Source organism: Pogona vitticeps, chromosome 3 (assembly GCF_051106095.1).
Source record: "Pogona vitticeps strain Pit_001003342236 chromosome 3, PviZW2.1, whole genome shotgun sequence".
NCBI classification, from domain to species: Eukaryota; Metazoa; Chordata; class Lepidosauria; order Squamata; family Agamidae; genus Pogona; species Pogona vitticeps.
Genome location: NC_135785.1, coordinates 189147309 through 189166006, shown reverse-complemented (window position 1 = coordinate 189166006; position 18698 = coordinate 189147309). Strand labels below are relative to the sequence as shown.

Below are 18698 nucleotides of genomic sequence, written 5' to 3'. Positions count from 1 at the left end.
TATATGCCACATTTCTCCCAAAAAGGGACCCAAAGCGGCTCATATTACATCAAATTATTAAACCCAGTCACTGAAATCTTGTATAACTTATGTCTCTGGAAGTGTGATGATGTCACAGATAGGTGGTGAGTTTCAATAATTAAAAACTTCCTACTTTTGTCCCATGACTTTTCTAACCTCTGTGTAATCTCATTCATCAGTGGACACCATGGGACAGAAGGAAGACATTTTTAAGAAGGCTGAAGAAGAAGTCTGAAAATTACTGCCAGATGACATTGCTGCCATGGGGCTCCTATGGCATACAGTACATTTAATGAAAGGGATTACACAGAGATCAGAAAAGCCATGGTACAGAAGTAGGAATTTTTAATTACAAAAGAAATCACTCCCTGCTGTGAGATCATCACCTTCTTGCAGGTTTAAGTTATGCAACAGGATTTCAGCCAATATGCCAAGAAAATATGTGAATGTTATGCATTCATATATATGTGATAACACACAACAATTCTCATGCATACACTGCTCCGAAATTGATATACCTAAAAGACTGATCACACCAAGGCTAGATAACACAGAGAGAAATTAATTATACTAATACTGTACTATACACCATCCTTTCTTAACTTGGTGACCACCACCTCCAGCCACCTTTGACAAACTCCCATAATCTCCAGCTAGCATGGCCACTGGACATGATGATGGAAATGATGGGGGCTGTAGTCCCACACATCTGGTGAGTAGATTGTTGAGAAAGTGTACTATGCATACTCATTTGGAAGTAAATCCCATTGAAAACACGAAGAATTACTTCTTACTGGATATGTAGAGCACTGTTATTTCCTTTAAGTGTGTTAGGATCACAACCCAAGTTTTATGCAGTTGAGTAAAATAGTTTTCCAGCTGCACACAAGAGAATTCAACCTTAAGACTATTCTATTTCCCTTTATATCTTCTTCTGTACCCAAAGCAATCACAGATTATATACAGTGTTATCATCAGTTGAAATACATCAGCTCATGAATGGTTGTTTCTCAAAAAAAAAAATTACAATGTAAGCTCCATCAGACAGCTTCAGCTATTTCCAAAGAAAAATATGCAGCCCTAGACCTGTAGAAGAGGTTGGGGACCACAAAAGACCTCTCCACAAAAGCCACTTACAGCTTTCAGTTTTTCACAACTCGCATACATGTTTGTTTTTCAGGAACTCGATCCATAATACCTTGAAACCTTTTGCAGACAAAGTTCATTGTCAGTATTTTCTATGAGACACAATTGTCAATGCTACCTTTGGTTTCAGAAATGGGGCCAGAAGACTGAATTTGCTGATCATAGCAAGAAGATACCTAAGTAGTGCTCCATTCAGGGACACCCCTGCCAATGGCAATGGGGCAAGAGGCTATTTTAATCAATTCTCCTGCCACCTATTGTGTCTGCAAGGCCTGAGATCCTAGGCTCCAAAGAAGGGAGGAAACAGCCAAAAAAAGAGAGAGCATTCTACAGCAGAATGTTCCTCCAATAGGTTTTGAGCCTGTCCAGGAACAAAGCTAGAGACCTTCCAATTTAGCCCTGGGTGCTTATAAAAAGGCAAGAAGGAGCTTCTGCAAGCAGCAAAAAACAACGGAACATGTTTTACTGGGAGAGAAAAAACCTAGTAACAATAGATCATCTAATTTTGTTTGTCAGGATTGCTTCTGAAAACTGAAAACAGCTAAATGACATGACAGTGGGCTGTGCTAACTATTTTTTAGTTTGCTTGTTATATGCTGTCAAGTTGTTTCCAACCTATGGTGACCCTAGTAGGATTTCCAAGGCATGTGGGATGTTTAAGGAGGGGCTTACCTTTGCCAACCCTCAGTGAGTTTCCATGGTCAAACAGGAATGTTCTCCTGAATCCTAGTCCGTCGCTACACCACACGGGCTCTCATCCTGCTGTCTACTAGCAACCTGGTATTAATAAACCCTTTTTTGTCATACTCATTTCGCAACACTGATGCAGCAAATGGCTAGGAATCCCAAGGAGAAGTCCCACAAAACAGGGACTTTCATGCCAACTGTTCAAGCATAGTTGCTGCCATACATGGCAATCTCACAGTAGCTGAGAAAGCAGGTGGGTTCTCAGAAATTTCCGAAGGCTTCCATGATGGACTTCGGCTTGCCTTCAGTCAAAAGCTGGCCTTCATTGTATCAGAAATAACCTGCTGCTATACAGTGCACAAAGTTTTTTTTTAAAAACTGGATGCTTTCTTTCACAGAAACCTGTTCATTTATTATGTACACCACATCCTGTAGTGAACTCTGTTTCTTTATCTCATAAAGGTGATTGGGAAAGTCAAGGATTTCTTGAAAAGAACTGGAAAGAGTTTGATGGAGCTTCAAAACAGGTAGACTATGGATTCTGAAGTTCAAAGGAAGGCAAATGGAAGCTCATTGGTTTTATAACCTTTCTGTCACTTTACTGTTATTCCCTTCTATTGTTCCAAATAATGAAAATTTCACAAGATCACAAACCTGGAGTGGAGGGCGGGCAGCTGAACCCTAAAGCTTCTCGGGCTAGTTTAAGAAGTGTCAGCATTTTGTTCAGGAACCATAACTCATAGGGAAAACAGTTCTTCTCATCTGAATAAGGATGGAGCAGAACTAGGTAATCAGTGCACAGGTAGATACGGTAAGAGGCCTTCAAGAAAAAAAACCACATGGCAACAGGGGCACTATGTACATGGGCTGAGATTAATGTGGACCAAGACCAGGGAAATGTAATTCCTGGTTTTAAAGAGGGAATGTACATATCGTAGGCATAATAGAAATGTAGAAAAATCTACTGAAGCAAAATCATCTTTGAATACTGTCTGTATAGCAAAGACAGGAAAGGGCACAATAGGAGCACCATTGCACTGAATATCAAACAAGATGGAGTCAAATAAACTAAAGATATCAAAAATTAAAGTATCTACCACAGAATCAAAGTGTTAGTAATACTCATCCAGATAAACGATTTAGTAATTTGGGCATACAGTCCTCTCCAACCCCCAGCCAACACTGTCAGGATGACTGTGAGTTGAAGAATTAAACCAAGGGATCGTCCAAGGAACAAAACTTTGCAACCCTGGGTGGCTTCAGAAAAATAAATGCATGTTCAAGTTACAACAAAGAGGCAATATTTCTAGTTACCAAAGTGACTTTGCATTAGAATATCATTTTTCCATACTTAAGTCACTCTCCTATTGCTAGTTCTAACCAGAGTAGAGATGCTGACTCAATGGCATTGACGTAAGTGTTGATTTACTATTCAACTGTTAATTCAGTATGTCTGTTCTTAGTTGGTACTAAGCAACAGGATAGTAACCTTAATTCTTAACAGTGCCCAGAACCCTGGACTAAACACATGTGCTGTTGAACTAAATTAAAACTGGGGCCACAACGCTACCAAATTCAGTTTATACAAATGACTGGTGCATTAAACTGTCAATGGAAATCACTGAACATCATAATAGTTGTGTGTTATAGGGAGACAAACCCTAAGATTTTTCAAAGACCATTCATAATGGCAGGTTCCCATGAGAGAAAATTATCTACCCACCTCTGCTATAGGAATTCTAATAATCACAACTCTGAATGGAGTTTAGAAACTAGCCAGTGCAGACCAGTAAAAACAAGTATAGCATCCTCTAGTGAAAAGATTGGGCACAGCACCCTGTACAACCTGTGGCTTTCAACACTTCTTTCAGGCAACCTTACAAACCCAGAGATGGGTTTACTCGAACATGGACAACACCTGAAACCAGATAACATCAGCTAAAGCTAATAGTGCCCTCTGATCTGGCCATGATAATCACATGCACATCAAGCTGCAAAACAAGGTCCAAGAGAAGACTCAGGCTACAAACATTCTGTTTCTGGGAGAGTGGAAGCCCATCAAGAGCAAGCCATTGCTTGGAACATTATTTAAGGGGCAAATATGTCATGGTTTCTTAGTGGCACGTAGCACATCACATGTTACTTTAAAAGTGATACTTTAAGAGCATGTTGCTATATTGTTATTTTTCTAATATTATTATTACTGATTATTTTACAAAATACTTATTTTAAATGGGTTGAATGGATACTCACTGAATTGGACCATGTAGCTATGAAGCTAGGGATCAGGAATTCAATTCCCCAATGTGCCTCTCAGAAAAATAACAAGCCTATGTTCCAAGGTCTCGGAAAACACCTTGATGTCAGGAAAGTGCGACGGCAAGAGGAGAAGGGGACGACCGAGGATAAGATGGCTGGACAGTGTCTGTGAAGCAACCAACATGAATTTGACACAACTCTGGGAGGCAGTGGAAGATAGGAAGGCCTGGCGTGCTCTGGTCCATGGGGTCACGAAGAGTCGGACACGACTAAACGACTAAACAAACGATGTTCCAAGCACAGACCTGCTCTTGATGGGGTCTCACTCCCTCTGAAGCAGAAGGTCTCACACAAACTCCATGGTCCCAAAGTGCCCCCAAAAGAACAGAATGGAAAACTACTTTTGAGTACTCTGTACTAGGAAACCACAGAAGGAGCTGAAATCAATTGGAATTGACTTGATGACATGCAATTAGTATTATCATTATTCTTTTAATTTCAAAAAGGAAATGGGCAAAGATGGCCACCAAAAAATCCCCCCAATGACATCCTAAAATATTTTAGAAGTAACAAGTAAATGTTATTGTTGTAGTTTTAAAAGTAGAAATATTGCTGTTCATTGTATTATTTTGCAGAAGGCGTATGATTATGCCCATGTTATTTCATTACCTGTAATGCATCATTTCAAAGCTTTAGAACAAGCAAACATTTCCAGATAAAGGAGATTAAGAAAATGTATTAAGGTGTTTGGGTTTTTTATTGTTTGCACTCGACCAAGGATTACCATTCTCAAGCCTGCTTTTCCCTGATTTTCACATGAGGCCATTTTTCTCTGAAAGTACAACCAACATATTAGTAATCAATAAAAGCAAGTCCTTTACACGCATACTGTCTTTTCCCCCCCATTCACCCTGCTCTAAGGGAAGATTTGTTTACAAACATAAAAGAAATGAAATGCTTAGCATATTAAACATAAAAGAACTGAACCTACTGTGTCAAAATACATCATCCAGATCATTCAGCTGCTGTCATTTTTAATTATTATGGGCCACAGCCTAGTGTACAGTTAAGTATATTTATATCCCATTCAATTCCATTGGTGTACATCGGGATATATATTTTTTAAAAAAATCTTCATTTTTGAGGCATAATTATTGTTCAGCTGTTTCTGGCCAGCCACACCTCGGACTCAGTGGCAGTTTGTGACCCGAAGAAGGGAGGCATATTTTCTCAGTGTGAAGGAGGAGATGCCCATGAGCTGCCCCTTCTTCGAACTGCTTCTGTGTTGTTTGTTCCTCAGACTTTTGAAATGCTTGGGTCTCCCTCTTAGAATGCAGAGGAGTAGCAGAGGGCACACACCAATCAGGTTCTCTGATGGGTGTGTCCCTTTGTTCCACTGAGATCTGATTTCCCCTTTGCATCTGCATTTGTATTTCTAATTCAAAGGGAAGCAAGGGGAATGCAGTTTGGAAGTGGTAAAGGTTTGGATGAGAAGAAAGAGAAGATTCAACAGGGAATGTGATGATGGAAAAGAACTTCAGCAGACTTCAGCATGAAGAGCCCTGTCCAGATTCTCACACACAAGTGCCAGCTAATGAGAAAGGAGTAGATTCTGGGGGATTTCGTAGCTATTCTCTTCTTTGGATCTCTGTACCTCTACTGTGTAGCAAAAGAAGAATTTTAGCAGAAATTCAAAACTCTGCAACAGAAAATATATACAAAATTATCTATATTATAATACTAAAATAGGTATTTTTAATAGAAACATGTCAACAATGACCCTTGCAAGAAATAAAAGTAACGCATGACGCGATAAGAAAGTGGAGCATAACATGAATGTTGGCAAGATTCAGATGAACAAAACAGAACCAAGACTCAGAAAATTCTGCCTCTCTAACAAGGATTTCCAGTATTTAACTCTGTCCTGTTCTATATCAGGATGCTAAGCTGTGAAAGTCCCAGAGTCTTCTGTTCCAATAAACCTAAAGAAGCAGCATAAAATCTCAAATATTTCAGGGAGATATGGGATGTGACATGTACATTGGCTTTCAGATAAAAAGCAAATGAAGCATGCAGCACTACTGTTGTTATATGCCATTGGGTTGTTTCCAGCTTGAGGGCAACCTATGAATAAGTGACTTCCAAACACAATATTAGAAGTAGTAAACCAAGTAAATGAATCGGTTGGATAGCTCAACAGTTTAGGTACAGTATCTGGCTGTAGAGCCAGAGGCTGGGAATTTCATTCTCCACTATTCCTCTTACAAGTTGAGCCAGCCTGTGTGACCTTGAGCAAGCTGCACAGTCCCAGGGCACCCCCAGAAGAAGTAAAGAGTAAATCACTTCAGTGTATTATCTTCTTGAAAAAAAAAACAGAAAAAGGTTGCCATAAGTCAGAATTGACTTGACAGCACATGATTATTATTAAATATAAGTGAAAACATTGAATGTCTCATGAGTAATAAAATAAATTATTTGTTATGAATTGTTCATCCATCTAGTCAGCATGTATGACAAAAAATATTACTTGAAATACTATTTTAAACAAGCCAACCTCCTCCCCGTAATAATGAGAGGATTCGTGAGTCCTAGCTGAGCAAGTGTTTTCATGAAGCTGTTCATGATGAAAGTAAAAGGAGAAAAAAAATGCTGGGACATGAAAGAAGGATTACTAGATCACTAGACAGGGAAGAGGAGATGCCCATATTTGCAGAGGCAGAGTAACAGTGAAAAAGACCAAAGGTGGCAAGACAAGCAAGAAGAATTAGTCAAGAAGGAGAGGGATAAGGTCAGAGATGTTAGACTGAATTAATCTGTGAAGAGGGAAGGGGAGAACCCAGAATAGAGTTTCATGTGAGTTAAAAATACCATTTTATTAGCTCATAGCACTGATGACAATCATAAACAATGTGATCCATACCAATAAAGCACAGCAATATGGTCTTTACACCAATGAAGATATATTCTCAAATCATGAATAAAAATTACGAATGTACTGAATTTGATGCTCAAATCTAGAGTTGTACTTTCAAAAAATCTATATTTTCCAGCAAATTAGTAGCAATATAAGAATATGTTGCCATTTTCTCCCATAGCAAACTTCATTCTGTTTTCAGTTGATACCACATGGTATCTGCACATGAGACAATCACATAGCTCTACTAACCTATCAGATTCCGCAGAACATACAATGTGGGAGTCTGCTGACTTCATTACAGCTGAGCAAGGAGGTCACCTAGGCCAGTGGTCCCCAACCTTGGGCCTCCAGATGTTCTTGGACTACAACTCCCAGAAGCCTTCACCAGCACCTCTGCTGACCAGGATTTCTGGGAGTTGAAGTGCAAGAACATCTGGAGGCCCAAGGTTGGGGACCACTGACCTAGGCAGAAGAATGCATCAGCTGAATGCCTAGCTCTTTAACACAGTTAATCTATGCATGTGTCAGTTGTTGCTAGGCAGAACATACTTGATGCCTCATTGGTTGTAATGTGATTCCTGTGTAACCTAAGTAGTGAATAAAAGGAGGTGCCGGGCGTGGCCAAGTAAGTTCCTTTTCCTACAGGCAAGACCCAAGCTTGCTTTGTTTTTGAATCCCTGACTGCAGTCTCCTTGTTTTTCTTCAGAGTACTCTCCCGTTTACTGATGTTAGAGCTGGACTCTGACAATACGAAATAACGCCTTGCCATGCACATGAGTTTAGTAAATGTACTGTATCTCACAGTGTACATCCAGTTTTCATATAGCAAGTAAAACAACTTCATGTACAAGAAGATATGACAATCTCACAAACCAGAACAGAGAATTCCACAAATGAAATATTCAAGGAATACGATTCTAATAAGAGTATCAAAACAAAGAGTTATTTGAGGAAATGTGAAAACAAGTAGTAATTTCAGTTCTGATTAAATAAAAATGTTGGCATTCGCAACATTATGAAAAGTCTGGTGGTGTAATAGCTTAACTGTTTGAGATATTTTAACATGTATATTTTCTTAATTTTTTAATGCACAAAAACATTAGGCTGTGATTGCAAAATTAACTGTGCAGCACAATAGCGGCCAAAAGCCTGTTGCTTGGTGTAGTAAATTGCACTAGAATAGGCCCATAAAATCTGTGGAGATCTGGTAAGCCAACTCCTCCATGTTCCATTGATGCAAATGGGCCTACTCTAACTGTGACCTTCTATGCTAAAGTTAATCACAGTTAGTGTAGGCCCATATGAATCACTACACTTATGAAGGAGTTCACTTACCAAATCCCAGTTGATTCAATGGGACCACTTTAGTGTGATTTACTACATTAAGCAAGAAGATTTGGGCCATTATGAAATACTATTTGGAGATACGAATCTACTATTCTCTTAAGTTTTTTCTGCATAAGGTAGTCATCTCTCTTTTTTGCTTTCTAAATGAATAGAGGACCTGCTGCTTGACAGTTTTAAATCACAGAATCATAGAATATTGTAGTTGGAAGGGCGCTATAAGGACATTGAGTCCAACCTGCTCAATGCAGAAATCCAAATCAAAGTACTGTATATATGACAGATGGTTATCCATTTTCTTTTAAATGCCTCCAGTATTGGAGCCTTCAAAGTACTGTATATATGACAGATGAGTATCCATTTTCTTTTAAATGCCTCCAGTGTTAGAGCCTTCACCATGATTGGTTCCATTGTCATACTGATCTAACAGTTAGGAAGTTTTTCCTGATATTCAAAGAAAATTTGGCTTCCTGTAAGTTGAGTTCATTATTATGTGTAAAATGACTGCCCCTCCTATGTATGACTATCTTTCAAGTATTTGGAGATGGTGGCATATCTCTGCTCAGAATTCTTTTCTCAAGGCTAAACATGCCCACTTTTTTCAGTCTTTCCTCACAGAACTTGGTTAACTGACTTGGAACAGTGTTCTGGATTGGATATTTAAAAACCATTTAGGTATAATACTCATTTTAAGCAGAAAATATCCATAAGCAGATCACTTTAATTTATCATATGATTTCAGATCAGTTTCTGGTGCCTTCCCATCCACACATCCATTCCTGGTACTTCTTGCAATGCAGCAAAAACATGAAGGAAGAGGGCCAAGATAAGTAACTCCAGTCTATTTGTCTTTTTTCCCCCTTTTTTTGCAAGCACATTTCCTGACAGCAATCAGGTCAATTAAGTCAAAACAAGATGCTTCCAGAATTAGGAGATCGACTACCATGTAAATTATGTTTCCTTTTTTACCCCTCTGCAACACAGATACTGGTTTCTGCACATGGCAGGGCCTTTACAAAGCTGTTCCTGCCAACAGAAGATGGGTCTACTGACAAGAAAGTGAGATATACACAGAGGCACAGGATGCCAGTGTAAATGAGCAACACTGTTGGCAAGCATAGATATCAATTCACCAACTTTGTGATCCTGTGTACATGGGAGTAAACTTCTTTGAACCCAGTGGAACTTGCTTCTGAGAGTCGTTCCATGGAATTCAGTTGCAAGCCACCCAATTGACTGCACACAAGATAATTTATGTGCACATCAGACTGATAGGAGCAAACTTTGACATCGTAACGTAAACAGTTCAGATTCTGGACTTCTGCTTTGAGGTGTGTTGGAAAAATGATTTTCACTGGGCCATCTCTGGGTTAGATCTTTAATGAGAGTTGCCTAATTATTCTTCACCAAAGGTAACTGGGGGGGAGGGGAATACAAAATATTGCACTGTTTCACCCAAAACTATCTCCCCTGTTCCCCCACCCAAGTGAGGTACATTTCTGCAAAATCTAATTTATTTCCTTGTTTAGAGAACTGAATATATTTTGTTGCAATAGCAATATTCGAAACTTTAACATTGAGATTACAATATGACTAAAGTACATTATTCCAATTTCTTCCTTCACCTCCTCCCCCCCCCCAAAAAATGTCCTTCATTTCTGTATTACCTCTATTTGAAATCACTGAAGGCTCTATGCAGCATATAAATAAGTAGGGTGACAGCAAACATTCTTGTCTTATAACCTGTAATAGTAAAAAATTCCCCTATCACAAGTGTATGAGAGACAAATATGACAGCTACAAAAGAAGCAAACAAAGAGCCTGGAATTGTCAAGAGAGTGCAGGGAACAATATCAAGAGTAAATGGATATCAGAAGGGCTGTTATAAAGAAGCTTAAAGTGAGTGGATTTTGAACATGATGCAATAGGTCACAAGAGACCACCGTAAAGAACACACATTGGAAATAAGACAGCGGCGATTGCGGGCACAATACTAACACTGCAATCCCATGCACTTTTGCTTAAAAATAAATCTCATTTCATTTGTGAGTCTTACTCCTAAGAGTATACAGGATGGTGGCATTATTATATCTAGTATTCAAGAATGAATAAGCTATTTGCAGCATAGAATACAGTCTCTATACAATGCAATATTAATTACCTGCCATCAAGGTGATTCTGACTTATGGACAACCTTTTCAGGGTTTCCCAGGAATATTCAGAAGTAGTTTACCATTCCCTTCTTCTGGGGGGTGCCCTGGGACTGTTTAGCTAGCTCAAGGCTACACAGACTGATTCTTCTCTTAGTAGGCACAGCAGAGAATAGAAATCCCAACTTCAGATCCACAACCAGGTGCTAAATTCACTGAGCTAGCCAGCCAACGCTATACAATACAGGAAATTCTATTCAATAGCTGGTATCCTACTGAGCTTCCCCTGAGTGGGAAGTCCCACTAGTATAGTAACACTCAATTATGTTGCTCACACAGGCATTGCCATTGCACAAATGGGCAGTAGATTTTCCTTCATGGAGATCACTGTTGTGCAATAGTGATGTTATGAAGTCGGCTTGACCCCACAAAACCTATACAGTGGGACTTCCCACTCAGTAGAAGCTCAATATTGGCCTCCGTAACTCATTTCTGCATCTATAAAAACAGGCATAATGGTAACAAATTCAGGATGAGTCCATGAGGAACTTCTTACCTTAATGATCCCTCTAGTTGCTTTTGGATTGCCCTTAAAGGAGTCTCAGACAATAGATATTATACAGTAGTTGTATCTTTCCAGAGCCACTGCAGTATCAGGTTGCCAATGCAAGCAGACTGCAGTAATAGGTGGGGATCTGGGCAGAGGAATACCAGTGGCCAGTCGCTGGATTAATCTCAATGTTCAAAGAATGGTCTTTGTTTTTATGTGCATTTGGTTAGCACTTTTGTATGACTATATGGATATGCTCACAATACAAAACACATGATCTTCACATATTTCTGTCTTGTTGAAAGACACAATATATGCAGTTATTTTAAAACTATTACTGTATCTCCCTAACCACTCCTAACCACTTTTGTCATCGGGGGAATACATTTGTCTCATGGAACAAGTAAATGTTCCCCATAAATCTGATTACATTGGATCTAGAATAAATCCAATTGTTAACTTAAAGACCACCTGTAGTGAATAGTTGGACAATGTTACTTAGCCTGCGGTGTAGATGTTTGTATTCTTAGTGGGGAATTTTTAGTGGGTGGGGAGTGTCTGGGGATTTTGTGTGTGTGCACGTGGGTCTGGTCTCTGGGTGTCTGTGTGAATTTCGTTGTATGGATATACTACGTATATACTTACAATGAAAATAAATTTATTTGAAATTTAGTCCTATGGTAGACCCACTTAATTCATAGCGTGTGTTTTGAATGTACCTAATCTCCTTTTAAAGCCATCTAAGTTGAATGGCCCTGACTACATCTAGATCCCATTCATTTGCTGAACTTCCATCACATAAGCAAATAGACAACAACAAAAATTACTCAAAACACCACAGTACTGCTACCCCTGTGAAGCTGAAAATCATATTAAGTACTGTGTAAGGAAAAGGCTGATAAAGACAAAAGAAAAATATTCATTTCTGTTATCTGCAATATAATAATTATCACCATGTGCTGTCAAGTGAATTCTGATTTATGGGGACCCTTTTCAGGATTTTCCAGACAGAGAATACACAGAAGCGGTTCACCATTTCCTTCTTCTGGAGGCATCCTTGGTCTGTGCAGCTTCCACAAGGGTGCCTCTACTCACAGGAGGCACAGTGGGGTGATCAAACTCCCAGTCTCTGACTCCTCAGCCAAATACCTACGAGGACATCACTGAGCAATCCAGAAACTTCAAGCCATCCTCATAAGAGGATCAGGATCACAGCTTCACTAAAGCTTTTGCCTGCAGTCCAGAACACACACACACACACACACACCACCACCACCACCACCACCACCTGTAGCAACAACAACAATAACAGTGATGACAACAACAGTATGCTATCCCTTCTTCTGTGGGCTCTTTCAGACTCTACTTAGACTAACACTAAATCGAATACTGCTGACATATTTTTGAGTAGACCATCACAGGATATATATTTTTTCTGCTAAGGCTGTAATCGTATACTCATTTAACTGGAAGTAAGTCCCACTGGCCCCAGTCAGTTAACATCTATATAGGACTGTGAAGTTAGGCTTGTGAGCGGCTGAGCCCAGGAATGCCCAGCAATGTCTTGTTTACAGTGGATTTTCCCACTATGTACATCACTTTTGTTTCTAAAGCAGTCCTTCACCTGGAAGCAAAACTCAAGGAGCGTGACTCTGGTTCCTTTTTCAATCCTACTCTCACTCAACAACCATGTTTCATATTGAGCCCCCTTCCCCCGCCCCAACACACACACACACACACACACACAGAGAGAGAGAGAGAGAGAGAGAGAGAGATTCGTTACAGTCATAAAAAAGCAAGCTCATTAGCTATAACCTTTATGCCTTACTCTTTGCACTCTCCCCAAAGGCAGTCTCCTAGTTCCTTGAGATATTTAAAACAGGAATAGGAAATAAATTATATAATTACTTAGTCTATTATACAATTAGCTCACCATAGAGATGGAAATAAATCTGTCATCAAAATTGTTTTACAACTGAGCGGGAAGGTATACTTAAGATTTATGTCTCAATTTCTGCTTTCCTGGAATATCAGCATCAACTCCTAGTTAATTTCTTGCTACAACTTTAGAATTTCCTTTAATCCTAAAATACAGCTCCTCCCTTTCCTCTGGAGAGGTTTCCATTTCCCCACTTCAAGAAAAGCTCCTTTTTAAAGGAACTAAAAGGTAGCATATGCTGTAACACAATCCTTTTCACAACCACCCATCATCTAGCCACCCATCCTCCCTGCCTACCAAGCAAACTAGTTCATATGGTAGCTACCAAAGAGTCAAGCCTTTCCTGTACAAGAACTTCCACTTTACTCAGCAGCTCAAATGCCCAGAACTAAGGGTTGAAGCAACTCTCCATTTAAAGGTTATTTTTGGGTCTTTTGGCTCAGGAAAAAGTGGGTGAAGGCACTTGACAGAGGTGTATACAATTATGCAATCTGTGGGGAAAGTGAACGAAGACAATTCTTTTCCCTCTCTAGTACTAGAACCTATAGTAATCTAATGAAGTCATATAGTGTGACATTCAGAACTGTTGACACTTTTTACAACTGAACCATTAAGATGTGTGACCACCAGATATAGTCAAGGCCATCCACTTGGGTGGCTTTAAAATTAAATCAGACACATTCATGGAAGATCAAACTGTTAATGGTTACAATTCATTATGGCTCTGTAAGGATGCCCAAAATTGAGCATCAGTATCAATTCCTGGAGAACGCAAGCAGAGGTGTTGCCTCTGGGCTTGTCGTGGTCTTCTGTTGGCCACCACTGGAACAGAATGCTGGACTAGATCGCCTGTTGGCTTGGCTTGCCTCCATAACAGAAGAGACAGACAGAACTGTCGGGAGTGTCCTGTCACATCTCATTTGCTCATTCGGGTAAAATTCACAGCATGGTTTAATACCCCCGTCTTGAACAGAGTCAAGATGAAAGCAACCTTATCGCCGCCTCCGTCCAACCATTTTTAAAAACACTGTCTTAGTTGTTTGTAATCACGCAGCTCGGAGAACAGGCGAGGCAGCCAGTTAGAAAGAGATACTCCTAAAGGATAGCCATTACTACCAAAGTTCGGAAATCCACTGAGGAAACGTCCCTTCCAAAATCAAAATTCCCGCATATTGCTTTCCTCTAGAAATGCTCAGCCTTAACTCTGCGCCAGAGCAGGGTTTCTCAAGCGGTTCGAAAACATTTTATTTTTATTTTCCTTGGAATAACTCTGCACATATTCATTCTAAAATCATCTTTAAGGGTCACTGTTTCCTTGTCGAATACTGTATATTCATAAGAAGATCGCCCGATCTGTGAGGCTCTATTTTAGAAGATAAGGAGAATTACCTTTAAGGAGTGGTACACCTCCAAACCAAATATGTTTTGTATTGTTTTTTATTTGTTTATTTATTTATTTAATTTAATTTATATCCCGCCTATCTGGCCCACCGGACCACTTTAAAGAGTGTGTTTGCTTATGTGTTTGGAAAATAGCCTACATAGAGATGTTTTTAATTTGCCTTATTACAGTAAAGCCAAATCATTGTGGTTAATATTAATTGCTGCAACAGAGATCAGAGGAAGAAACAGACAACTGCGCGATTCAATGGTTCTATTGGAAGACGCGCGCACAGACATTTGCGACACAATTTAATTCTTTTCTCTCGAAAAAATCTAAAAGGGTCATTTTCAACAGCTTTTGAGGAGATTCAGCTGGGGGAAAATGACTTGCTCAAGGCGTCTATCCATATCCGAGCAGAGATTTTCAACTCTTGTAAGATCTGACCTGATCGGCAGTAAACAGGACATTTCCCTTCGTTGTTTCCCCCGTTCTTCTGCAGTTCCTTCTAAGGTCGAAATTCTGCGCAACCACTAGGGGGCGAGCAACGCTCTCCTGGTAGCTGGAGGCGAAAAGGCCAGCGGACACCCCACCTTTCACAGGCGCACGCCATTTAAAGGAGCACCTGCTTGCAAAATGCATCGATGAGACCAACAGGGAAGAGTGCTTATGATTTGATATTAGTTGGGCGTGGGAGAAGAGAGATTGAAATAAATGAGGGGCCAGGCAAATAAATAACGGTCATTGAGCGAAACGGAAAATCTTGAGGAGGCGGTTTAAAAAGTAACCTTGTGGTTAACAAGAATACCAGATGCGAGTAGGCCTCCAGATAACGTGCACCGGAGACGAAGGAATTCTAAAATTTCGCGTCTAATCAATTATCACATAAAATATCAACAAGGTGTTTTCCAACCGCTCTTAAAATTGGAGCCCCGAAGAGGGATGATGGTCCAGGGTGAAATGGCAGTCCCAAGGCAGGGCGATCTGAGACTCCGAGAACAGCATCTGGAGAAGAAAGGGGAGCGGGTGAACTGGGTGGTTACTGGGATTGAACTGGAAAGCAAACAAATAAACTATATGGACGGGTTGGAACGACGATTCCAATCACCTCTTGGGCTAATCTGTCAAGTGGAGGGGGCAGGAATTGGAGTACCCTTCGACCGCCCGTCATCTGCCGACAAAGAGCGAGAGGGGCCCAAGGTGCTTTTTTAAATTTAAGAACGGGAGGGGGGGGGAGAGAGAGAGAGAGAATCTTGTAGCACCATAAAGGTTTCCGCATCTGGCTTGGCATGACGTGCGGTGGCCTCCATCCCCACCGCAGCTCGTGCACCTTTGCCTCGAAGGAGGGAAAGGGCGGCCCCCAGGCCAACTGCGCTCAGAGCAGCGGTGCCCTTCGCCTTCCACTCTTTTGGGGGTTCCCACGTCGTGGTAGCAGCGGGGGCCTCTGCTGACCCCTTTCTTTCCCCAGCGCCCCCCCCCCCATTTCTTTCTTTCCCGCCCACCTCCTTTCTTGGCTCCTCTTCCCTTTTCCGTGCCCCGGATTTAAGGCGACGTGGAGTGGGGAAGGGGACGGCGACCGAGGCGCACGAACGGCCTCGGCAAGGCCTAGGAAACCTTTCCCTTGGCTCCTCCAGAGGAGACACACACACACACCGGACGGGCCTTGGGCTGAGGAAAGTTCGGGGGAGGCGTCGGCGAACCGCGGCGCGTAGCTCAAGGCTGCGGAGCCGCCTCCACGCAAGTGCATCCCCGGCACTTCCGACAGCTTTGCCGCCCTGCTCCTTGGTCGCCCTGAGGTCAAGAGGCCTCAGTCCCGCCAGGCGCCTCCTTTCAGCTCCCTGGGAAGATTGCGCGGGGGCTTCGTCCTGCTACTGAACACGTGGGCTCCGATCCAGGAAGACGAGTTACTCGCGCTTAGGAAGGAGACTTCGATTCCATACGACTAATAAACGCCATGAATGTTCAGCTGAACTAAACGACCGCCCGTTTTCTCCGGATTGGGGCCACGTAAACCTGGCGATCCACTGACGTCAGCTGATCCTCCTTCCGCGCAGTTCAGGGCTGCCCTCGTTGCCTCCTGTCTTAGACACAAAAGAGGTGTGAGCTCCCTCCCCGGCTTTCTTCTCACTTCCCTTTGACCCCCCCCCCCCGGGCTGGGTTGCAGGCCCATCTCCAACGCTTCTGTAATTCAAAAGGCCTTTCAGCCCCATCCGGACTGCGTGTGGCTCGAAAGTCAGCCCCACCCAGCGCCGCGCGCCTTCTTTTGCCCGCTGAAGGGATCTCTTTGGAGATCGAAACTTCTATGGCTCCCTAACGCGGGCCCAGCCGCGCCTTGGCTTTCGACGCGGCTTCTCTGCCGCGCCCTCTAGGGACTCAAACGCCGTCTCCTCCGGAGAAAGGCCAGATCTCCGGCGGGGCCGTGTGTGTGTGTGTGCCTTGTCTAAATGGGATGGGGTGGGATCCGGTGTAGCGGGAAGAGAAGTAACCGCCTGCTAACCTCGGGCGGAAGAAATGAAGGGAGACGGGATTCGGTTTCCCTGCCTGCCGCTAGCACGGGAGTCTTGGGAATCCGCCGCGCGCGGATCCGAGGTGGAAAGCCCACCCACTCTCCTTCAAGGAGGTTAATCCCGGCGGATTTGGGAAAGGGAAGAAGAGGGGGGATGGTCAAAGGGAACCTGTCGGCGGATGCCCTCCTGCCTCTCACAGCGCTGGCTGTCACTCCCCAAAGCTTGTTATCCTTACAAGGCATCCGTTTGTTTGGCTGATCTCAGCAAGGTTTTCTCCTCCAAGTAGAACTCTAATTGCTATAATTCGACTGTATCATTTGGATCATTGCACTATTGTTGTTTTCTCTCGCTCCCTCGCTTCCCCCGAGCCCTGCAATAAGGCGCTCCGGTGTTAAATTAGCAGGCTGGAGGGAGGGAAAGGGGGAGAAAAGAGACCATCAGTGAAGGGAAGTTTGATTTTATTTTAAAAAGAGCGAGAAAGCGCACGTGGAGGCAAGAAGATCGCCTGGCAGGAGATCCGGAGGCTTGGAAAGTACGGCTTCTTTTGCTGGAACAGATGGCAAAGGGGTGGAGGGCGCGGGAGAAGTCTAGGCGAAGAGGTGCTCCTGGAAGACCCGCCGGATCATCTCCTCCTGACAGAGAAAGAAGCCGGGGCAGGATCTGCCTGGTGATCTTTTATTGCCACATCTCAAGATCTTTGAAGCAGATATATTGGGATCGGCCTGATTCCGGAGTTCACCCACTATGACCTGAAGAGGGGTAGGGGAAGAGGCGACACCTGAAAGGAAACCGGGTTGGAACCGTTCAGAACAAACAGAACTAATCCGTGCACAGAGAGGTCGCCCTTTTACTAACTGCCTTTAAAGGGCTGGCTTCGATTCTTCCGCGGATCCAAACTTTAAGTACCGTCAGTCTGGTGCCAATAATTAATAAACAAACAACGTTTTCCTTTCTTCTGGAAAAATGGCTTTCTTTTCCTTGGTGGTGTTGCTATTGAAATCTCCCACACATGAAGAGAATCGCCTGCACCTTTAATACCATTCCTCTCTCTCGCTCTCGCTCTCTCTTTCTCTCTCTCTCTCTCTCTCTCTCTGTCTTTTCCCTCTTTCTGCACTCTTCCTCCCTGAAAAGCGAGTCCAGTGAATCTGGGTGGGCTCAGGTGCGGTGTGTTGTGGGCCAGGAGACCCATCGGGCGAGAAAAAAAAAAAGGGAGGGAAAAGCAGCACTAGGAAAGCAAGGCAGCCGCCCTGTCTTTCAAGGGCGTCGTCTTCGTCTTCCTGCGAGGGGGCAGAAGAGGGCTCGGCTCGGACATCCCACAGCCCGAGGGGAAAAGGCGCGAACATAAGGCCAGCGCCCCTCCGTTGCGGTCGGCCGGAGGGCCCTGCCTGAGGAGAAAGCGGAGCCGCGAGGGGTCCTGCAGCCGGACCGTGTTAAGGAGAAGGGGTGGGGATCCCAACCACCGAGGCCGGAGAGCGCCACGGGCTGGGGCGCTGCGGGCCCTGAGGCAGCTGCTCTTCCCTGAGCGCGCTCCGAGGCTGAGGGGGAGAAACGAGCGGGGTTCCCGAAGCGGGCGCGCTCACAAAATAAAACACGCTTTTCCCCGTCTCTTCAGAGAGGAAGGGGACAGACGAGTGAAAACAGCGGAGCGGCGGGAATTGGCCCCGGGGGGGATGGAGTGTGAGGGGCTGGCGGGAGCTTTCCCTCGAAGAGACAGCGCCCGCCCTCCTTCGCCTGGCGCCTTTCCCCCCCGGAAGCTCCGGCCTCAGGCTCACCACCGACCGACCTGGCGGGGGCAAG

The 18698-nt window shown here is 43.1% G+C and overlaps 1 long non-coding RNA gene across 1 annotated transcript; it reads right to left on the bottom strand.

Moving 5' to 3' along the window:
• Window positions 1-207: 207 nt before the first annotated feature.
• LOC144588178 (uncharacterized) lies at window positions 208-18698 on the bottom strand. The gene is made up of 2 exons (XR_013543565.1): window positions 16048-18698; window positions 208-15399 (listed from the first exon to the last, which is right to left on the bottom strand). It is a non-coding gene; the product is annotated as an uncharacterized LOC144588178 (long non-coding RNA).